Genomic DNA, 9,691 nt, shown 5'->3' with positions numbered 1-9,691 from the left:
AAAATGGGGATTAAGACTGTAAGCCCCAAATGGGACATGGAATGTGAACAACCTGATTAGGTTGTATCTATCCCAGTATTTTGGACAGTTCCTGGCACATAGTAAGTGCTTATCAAATATCATTTATAAAAAAGCTGTGAGCATATGAAGTCACAGTAATGACCTAGAGAAAGCTTTAGTTAAGGCGAAAAGTTTGAAGCTTGAGAATTCAGAGGAAGCATCTTGTTTTTCTTTCAAGCAGAAGATAGTTCGTTTATGAATGGCTGGGATAATAATGAAGTAGAGGTGAAAGGTAACCAAACTTTTTTTACCCCTAAAATGCTACCTGGTATTTCAGTACCAACTGATTTCACCTTTCCCCGGCTCTCCCCCAACCCTCAGCTGGCCTTCAGTCCTGGAACTTCACTTCCCAAAGAAGTGAATAATTCAATAGTTCAGTAGTTGAGTAATGTAGATTGTTTTTTTAAAAAAAACCCAGAAAACAATAAAGATTGATTTGACCCAAACACATAAAAAGCCCCACCTGTGTGGCAAGAATCCAGCATCCAAACTGCCAATCCTGCGTATCCAAAGGGAGTTTAACCATGCTGAGACTTTAGCATTCAGGTGTGGTTATTTATTCACATCATGGGCTATTCAACTACTCACCCAACCCAGAGCAGGTCCAGGTGCTCCTTTTTGGTCAGTATGAACTCCACGGCCATGGTGGGTGGCTAAAGTACTTATAAATTGGAGAAGGAAGTGGAGGGGTGGAAGGTTAGAATTGTTTTTCTGAGGAAGTGCAGAATTAGCAAATCCAGGGCATTTGCTCTCCTGAGTAATGTGCTTTATCTGATAATGAAAGTTAAGAAACAGAACCCCATACCAGGAGCCTGTCAGGTTATTTAAACACATGAAGGGAGGTTATTGGTGTAGACTTGAAGATTAAAGTAAGATAATGTGGTTTAAGTATCAAGGAAGATGAAGCATGTCTTGGGTAATCCTAAGAGATTGAGGAACAGGTAAGTGGTACCAGGGCAAAGGTGGTGGTGCTCAGACTCCCTCCATTAATATTATCACTAATAATTAATATTACTGTATTTCTTGAAAGTTTACTATGAATCCAAGTTGTATAAATACTGGGGTAGTGATCTTGTTCCTTCTCTGTGGGAAGGGAATGTGTTTGCCAATTTTGCTATATTGTACTTCCCCAAGGGCTTAGTACAGTGCTTTGCACACAATAAATCCTCAATAAATATGATTGATATGAGTTAATCATGTCAGACGCAGTCCCTGTTCCACATGGGACTCACAACCTGGAGTACAGGGAAAATCAATCATTTATTGAGCACTTAGAGCAGAGCAATGTACTAAGAGCTTGTCAGGGCATAGTATAACAGAGTGGGAAGAAGTTCCCTGCCAGCATAAACTTACAGTCTAGAGGGGGAGACAGACATTAATATGAATAAATTATGGATATGTATATGTGTTGTAGGCCTGAGGGAAGGGTGAACAAAGGGCACAAATCCAAGTGCAAGGATGACACAGAAGGGAGTGGGAGAAGAGGAAATGAGGGCTTTATTGGAGAAGACCTCTTAAAAGTGATGTGTTTTCAATAAAGCTTTGAAGGTGAAGAAAGTGACTGTCTGTTGGATATGAAGAGGGTGGGTGATCCAGGTAAGAAGTAGGATATGGACAAGAGTTCACAGCAAGATAGATGAGATTGAGGTACAGTAAGTTGGCATTAGCAGAGTGAAGTAGACAATCAGAAATGTAAGGTAATGGGGGCAAGGTGAGTGAGTGCTTTAAAGCTGGTATTTATTCGGAAGCAGCATTTCTACTGCTTGGGAGTCAGAGGTCATGGGTTTGAATCCTGGCTCTGCCACTTGTCAACTGTGTGACTGTGGGCAAGTCACAACTTCTCTGTGCCTGTTACCTCATCTGTAAAATGGGGATTAATTGTGAGCCTCACATGGGACAACCTGATTACCTTGTATCTACCCCAGTGCTTAGAACAGTGCTCTGTACATAGTAAATGCTTAATAAATACCAACATTATTATTATTATTACTTGCCTCCATCCCCTCTCAGGGTCACACCTTGAGGGTTTCCAGTACTCTACCAGTCTCAACTATGGGAGGGAGAATCAAGCAGTGGCATATACATTCCATCTCTAGCTTTGTCAGTGGCTACTGAGTGGAAGGCAATCTTCTATAAGTCAAAACTCACCTGTGCTGGGCAGCAGTGGCATGGGATAGAGTCAAGGGCTGAGACTCAAGCTTACTGCACGGAAGGAGGCAGTGGTAATCCACTTCTGTAATTTGACCAAGAAAGCTTTATGGATATACTACCAGAATGACTGCAGGTGGAGGTGGAGCATCTGGGAGAGATGTGTCCATGCCCTCGCTATGGGACAAAGATGACTTGACTCCATAAGACAAGACACGATTTGCCTTCATGGTGTATTCTGTAAACCACTACCTTGGACCCCTCTCCTCTGTGGCACATCCATCCCCATCCCCACCCACCATGCACACCTGGGGGAAAGTAGGCAGTGGCCTGACACTTTGTTGCTTTGGGGAACAGAGCTGGGGGGATGAGGACCAACTGCCAGTAGAGTAACCCTCTGTGGCGGCAGACTCAAAAACAGCTGCAATGGCTTCCTCTCCCTGGTTCACTCAACTGCTTCCCTCTGCAAAGTCAGCCAGGTTCTGAGGCCACCTCCCCTGCTTGGATCCCCTTGTCTCTGGACTTGGGGAGCAGGTGCAGCACAATGTGGGATCCAGGTAACCTTCCTACTCAGTTTCTTGGCCCAATTCCTCTGGCCTTGTCGGGAACATCAGAACTGAGAATGCTTCTAGGGGAAGGGAAGGGTCATATCAAATCTTTAACTTTCAAGGAATTAACAATTCTGCTGCTGTCTCCCCCCCCCCCCCAAGACATAATCAAAAAAACAAAATTCCAATATTATCATTCTTTTGATTTCTTAGTGAATTATGTTGTTCCGTGTAGCAATACATCTGATGACATCTGGCAATACAGACTGTAGCATTCTTTAAGGCCAAAATTTCTACACAGGCAAATTTTTCATTGTTGAAGTTGCCTTCTCTTGGCCACCTGTCTGGATGTAATCTGCACTCTCTTTTGCTGAAGCTATTTGAAATTGCAGTCACTTTCCAGCTATAGGTCTTCTCCAAACATTTAGCCATAAGCATATAACTGCTCAGTCACTCTCTGCAGCCTTTAACACTCAAAAGTGTTTGGCTTTTATTAACAGTTCTGTAACAAGCATGAAGAATTGTAAAGGACACAGAAGCGGTTTTCTATGAGTCTCCTTCCTATTATTTCATTTGAGCTAAATGAGGAAGGGGCGAATAGATGTGTTATTCATATGATACTAGGCAGAAATAGCTCTCTAGGTCCCAGACACCCTGCTAGTTTTCACAGATTTTACCAAAATATTTTTGTACCTTCCTATTGTTTTTTTACTTAAAAATATGGCAAGACTGAATGAAATGGATAAGCTTCTTTCAAGAGCAAAAAACATTCAATTTCATTGCTCAGCATGCAACATTTTTCTCTGCATTTTCAGATATGCTGCAAGAGTTGATCTTAGTGCCTTTTTTCAATACAGAAGCCTAGCGTTTTGAAAACTCACTGGACACCAAAAAAGGTGAGCCTTATTCAATTTTCCTTGGCTATTTTAGGATAGTTTGAACGTTTTCTAATTGTTTGAAGGAACAGATTTCTCTTAACCTTGAGTGGTAAAGAAAGTTTTGTGGATATTTATCTTCTTGTCTAAAAGGAAATATACAACTTGACTAATGAACAAAGGTTTCGTTGCTTTTTGGCTGTATATTTTTGTACAGCATTTCATTCAGCAAAACCAAGTAGAATTTTCCGCAAAACTGATTGATTGTTTGATAGATGCCCATACAGGAAATAGCTATAGATCAGGAAGATAGTTTCCAAAGATGACTGAGAATGTACTGGACACACATGGCACAAGTGAAGACTCCTTTTCCACTCGATGTTAGGCATTCTGGTAATTATGGCCACAACCCACCTTTATTACAAATAACAGTAATGTTTAGATGTACAGTATGCTCTCAGTGTTTCAACTGCAATTTATCTGAGTCCCACTACAGCCAATTTTTCAAAAAATGTTTATTTTGAATTTCTGAATTTAGTTGCTGTGCACTTTTTCTACTAATAGGGAAAGTAAATACATACATTTATGACCAAAAAAGGAAAGAAAACAGAATTGAGTAGGGCCCAAATGTGCATCGCGTCTTTATTTTGGCTTCAGAAGACCTGGGTTCTCTTCCTGGCTCTGCAACTTGTCAACAGTGTGACTTTGGGCAAATCCACTTGACTAAAGAGCACAGGCTTGTGAATCATAGGTCTTGGGTTCTAACCCCAGCTCTGTCACTTGTTATCTGTGTGACTTTGGGCAAGTCACTTACTTTTCTGTGCTTCAGTTCCCTCATCTGCAAAATGGGGATTAAGACTGAGCCCCAGGCGGGAAAATCTGATTACCCTGTATCTCCCCCAGCACTTAGAACAGTACTTGGCATATAGCAAGTGCTTAACAAATGTCATCAGTTATTATCAATGCCTGTTTTTTTCCATCTGTAAAATGGAGATAAAATTCCAGTTTTCCCTTCCTTTCAATCAACCAATGAATGGTATTTATTCAGCCCTTACTATGTGCAAAGCACTTTACTAAGAACTTGGAAGAGTACAGTACAACAGAATTAACAGACATGCACCTTGCCCTTAATGAGTTTACAATCTAGAATGGGAGGCAGAGATTAATGTGACTAAATAATTTATAATATATAATTTAAAGGTATGTACAAATATGCTGTATATAGTCCTTTTAGACTAGGCACCCCATGTGAGACAGGGACTGTGTTCAATCTGCTTATACTTTTTCTATCCCACTGCTTATCACGTTGTTTTTCACAAAGTAAGTGCTTAATGTTAATATTAAGAGTGGCATTTGCTAATCATTTACTATATGCTAAGCACTGGGATAGCTACAAAACAATAACAGACACAGTCCCTGTCCAGTTGGGGCTCACAGTCCCAGGGGAGGGAGAACAGCAATTTAACCTCATTTCAAAGATGGGGAAAACTGAGTAGCACAGGTATGTTGCCCAAGGTCATATAGAAGGCAAGTGGTAAAGCCAAGATGAGAATCCAGGTCCTGGCTCACAGATCTCTGTACTTCCTACTAGTCCATGCTGCTTCTCAACAAATATCACAATCATTATTAGGATTATCTCTATTTTTCAGATAACTAGGTTAGCTGTGACAGGTAACAGGATTTACTTTATCTAGAATTGTGCTTCCTGCGGCTGTATCATTATAAATTCATTCATTCAATTGCATTTATTGAGCACTCACTGTGTGCAGAGTACTGAACTAAATGCTTGAACAGTACAATTCAGCAAAAAATAGAGACAAACCCTACCCAACAGTGAGCTCACAGTCTAGAAGGAGGAGACAGACAACAGAACAAAGCAAGTATACAGGCATCAGTAGCATCAATATAAATAAATAGAATTATAGATATATACATATTAATAAAATAGAAAAATAAATATATACATATATACACAAGTGCTATGGGGCAGGAAGGGGGGTAGATCAGAGGGAGGGAGTAGGGGTGATGATGGGAGGAGGAGCAGAGGAAAAGGAGGTCTCAGTTGGGGAAGGTCGTCTGGAGGAGGTGAGCTTTCAGTAGGGCTTTGAAGGGAGGAAGTAGGCTAGTTTGGCGGATGCGAGGAGGGAGGGCATTCCAGGACAGAGATAAGACATGGGCCAGGGGTTGACAGCAGGACAGGCAAGAGTGAAGCACAATGAGGAGGTTAGCACCAGAGGAGTGTAGTGTGAGGGCTGGGCTGTAGAAGGAGAGAAGGAAGGTGAGGTAAGAGAGAGCAAGGTGATGGAGAGCTTCGAAGTCAATAGTGAGGAGTTTTTGCTTGATATGAAGATTGATAGGCAACCACTGGAGATTTTTGAGGAAGGGGGTGACATGCCCAGAGCATTTCTGTAGAAAGATAATCTGGCGAGCAGAGTGAAGTATAGACTGAAATGGGGAGAGACAGAAGGTTGGGAGATCAGAAAGGATGCTGATGCAGTAATACAGTAGGGATATGATGAGTGATTGTACTAACAAGATAGTGATTTGGATGGAGAGGAAAGGGTGGATTTTAACGATGTTGTGAAGGTGAGACTGGCAGGTTTTAGTGATGGATTGGATATGTGGGGTGAAAAGAGAGAGTGGAGTCAAAGCTGACACCAAGGTTGCGGGCTTGTAAGATGGAAAGTATGGTAGTGCCATCCACAGTGATGGAAAAGTCAGGGAGAGGACAGGGTTTGGGATGGATGGGATTCTTTATTTTTATCATTTTGGCTAATATTAGTTGAATAGGAGGATTAATAAATATTTTTGAATACAACTTTGAAGGATAATAAAGCATCAGTTCATTGACAACTACTAAATTGTCGACGACCTTATTGTTGATTAAATAAACAGTTTCTTTGTGAAGAAGCCTCCAGATAAGTTCAGTAGTAGGAGCCATGGTTATTGAGCTCTCACTGCCTGCAATGCACGGTACAAGAGTTTAGGAAAATCAAAAAAAGTTAGTAACACATTCTCTCCCTACAACATGCTTATACCACAATAGGAAAGAGAGAGAGAAAAAATATGTACAGAGTAACCTGAATATGTGACTGAATGTATTAATTGGGTAAAGGTGTATACATAAGGGGTAAGGATAGGTTTGAGTGAGACTCTGTCATCAGCATGGTTTTCCTCATCATATATTTGGCAATTTCTCATTAGACTGAAAGTTCCTTCAGAGCAAAATCCAGATCTCTTACATTTATTGTATGTTTCCAAACATCCACTGCATCACTCAGCACAAAATAGATGCTGAGTACATGAAGGCTGTGGATGATTCAAACATGGAATATATGTTCATCAAATCCCACTATTTCAGGAAGAATGCCAACTACTTAAGCAGGAAGGTGAAAGATTCCAAACGAACAACAGGAAACACTTCATCTCACCAGTGGTAAGAATCTGGAATCTGTTCCCTCGTGAAGCTAGGCCAAAGACATTAATATGTTCAAGAAGGATTTGAATGAGTTGGTGGACAAAAAAAAAGCCTAACAACTCGGATCATTATTTTACTTGGCCACAGCGCTCCTCTGGAATGTTATCCTATCAGACTTTCACTGTCACCTCATCCTCCGTGAGTCTTCTTTTAAGCTCTCAGTAGAGTGTGTTGTTTTGAAGCACTTTTGATTCACAATCAACAACGTGGGCCTAATACAGGACTTTGGTGTGATGGCTGCATGTTGAACTTAATTCACAGCCTAGTTAGTGTTAGCTAAATGTAAGAACAATTGACAATCCATTTATCCTTTAGAAACACTTATTTTGTGTTTCTCTTAGGAAAGACAAAATCTCAGGAATTCATGACCATCTTCTGTTCTATCTTCCCTGATTAAGCCCTTTTTTCTCTGACTTCCTCTCCCTTCTGCACTATGTACTTGGATCTATAACTCTTTGGGCACTTGCTATTTACCATCTCTTTGGCCCCACAGAACTAAGTATATGTCCGTAGTTCATATTAATGTCAGTCTCTCCCTCTAGACTGTAAACTCGTGGACAGGGAATGTATCAACCAACTCTGTTGTACTCTCCCAAGCACTTAGTACAGACCTCTGCATGTACTAAGTGCTTGATAAATACCATTGATTGACTGATTGTCCATTGAGTCCTGGGAGTGGTGAACTCTACCATAGTATGTTGCAAGAAGAGAAAGCGTCCTAATTCTATATCATTCGGATTTCATTTCATATCAGGAGGCTGTGAATTATAAACTCTTGGCATGGTATGTGAATAAAGCTATGCAACTAGTTGGTGAGCTACATTCTAGAAATACATAATCCCAAATGTATTAGAGATTTACATTTAAGTTCACTTACTCTAACCGTTTACTGAACAAATCCAAGGAAAAGTATGGAAAATTCACATCCATATACTGCATGGATATTTTACAAAATTTTAAAATCTGAGCCAGCGACTGATATTTTTTACATTTGAGAATCTTCAAGGCTCTGCAGGGTTAGGTGTTGTTGAAAAAAATTCATCTCATATCCTTTTCCAGAGACACAGGCTGAACCCTAACATAATTTTCAAGCCACACTATCAGTTATTCACCCAAAATGAGGAAACAGTTTAAATCAACATCAAAAAATCAGCAGCCCCTGTTTGTAACAAATGTTCATGAAATATATAATCTACTTTATAACAAATGATAAAAACCTCACCGTGTCATTTGAAAAATTATAACAATCTTGTTTACATGGCTAGGGCTGTTTTAAAATTATCCATACAACTTCAATAAATTACATTCTGGGTCACATCAGCAGCTCTTCAAGAAAATGAAGTTAAATCTTTGTAGTAACCAGCAGCTTAATTTTCATTAGGCCAGCTATTTGATAATTAGTCATGCACCATAAATCAAATCCCCAAGTCTTCTCCTGGTTTCTTAATTGAAAATTATTGTTTCTTGGCTGTATGGTTGAATGTGCAGCAAGTCGGAGAGTGATAGATGCTGAATCTAACACAAACAGTTTGAGACAGTCAAAACTTGATAGATCATTGCCCTGAAGGGGCTTGTAATGGTGGGGAGACCAGAGACTTTCCAAATTAAAGGTTTGTTCTTAAAATCGCAAGTGTTAAGACGGCTCTGGTTTACTAAGATGGTCTTGACCCTTTGACCATCTCTCTTTCTTTTGCTAGTTACAATCCAACCATTGGAACAGGTAGGTATGAATACAGCTCAGGATCTTTGAAAAGATCAACTCCTGGTTTGGGATAAAAATAAGAGGGCTTTTAAAATGTCATGAACAAATATTGAATTTGTTGCTTTCTTTGGCAGTTTCAAAATACTGAATGAAACCTCTTGTACTCATCTGACAGTCAATCTGAGAGAACAGATGGCCACCCAAATATTTGCCTCTAGTCATAAAATCGTTTCAAATATGATACTACTGTGGATAAGGAAGCAACTTTGCAAGGAATAAGAAAAGTGTTGATTCATTGAAAGAATGTTGCCGAGAGCCCTGAAGAATATTTTTAGTTACTCAAATGCTATTGATCAATTGGTTACTTATGGTGTAGAGCACTCTACTCAGCACTTGGAGAGTATACTACAATAGAGTTGATAGACATGATCCCTGCCCACAAGGAACTTACAGTAGTTAAAAGTAACAGGAATTTTGGCCCTTGATTATTATAATAATGATAATGATGGTAATTGTTAACAGTGCAAAGCACTGTTCTAAGCACTGGGGGATACAAGGTGATCAGTTTGTCCCTCGTGGGGCTCACAGTCTTAATCCCCATTTTACAGAGGAGGTAACTGAGGCACAGAGAAGTTAAGTGACTCACCCACAGTCACACAGCTAAGTGGCAGAGTTGAAATTCGAACCCATGACCTCTGACTCCCAAGCCTGGGCTCTTCCACTGACCCATGAAAGCAGCATGGTCTAGTGTAAAGAACTTGGGCCAGGAAGTCAGAGGACCTGGGTTCTAATCCTGCCTCTGCCACTTGTCTGCTGTGTGACCCTGGTCAAGTCACTTAACTTCTCTGAGCCTCAGTTCCCTCATCTGCAAAATGGGGAT

At 40.4% G+C, this 9,691-nt stretch overlaps 1 long non-coding RNA gene across 1 annotated transcript; it reads left to right on the top strand.

The window, feature by feature from the left end:
• The first annotated feature begins 770 nt into the window (after positions 1-770).
• LOC114811253 lies at positions 771-7,609 on the top strand. The gene is made up of 3 exons (XR_003758928.2): positions 771-1,001; positions 3,572-3,652; positions 6,993-7,609. It is a non-coding gene; the product is annotated as an uncharacterized LOC114811253 (long non-coding RNA).
• The last annotated feature ends 2,082 nt before the right edge of the window (positions 7,610-9,691 follow it).

The sequence above is a fragment of the Ornithorhynchus anatinus genome, chromosome 1 (assembly GCF_004115215.2).
Source record: "Ornithorhynchus anatinus isolate Pmale09 chromosome 1, mOrnAna1.pri.v4, whole genome shotgun sequence".
Lineage (NCBI taxonomy): Eukaryota > Metazoa > Chordata > Mammalia > Monotremata > Ornithorhynchidae > Ornithorhynchus > Ornithorhynchus anatinus.
The sequence above is the reverse complement of the archived record's forward strand: the minus strand, read 5'-3'. Positions and strand labels throughout refer to the sequence as shown.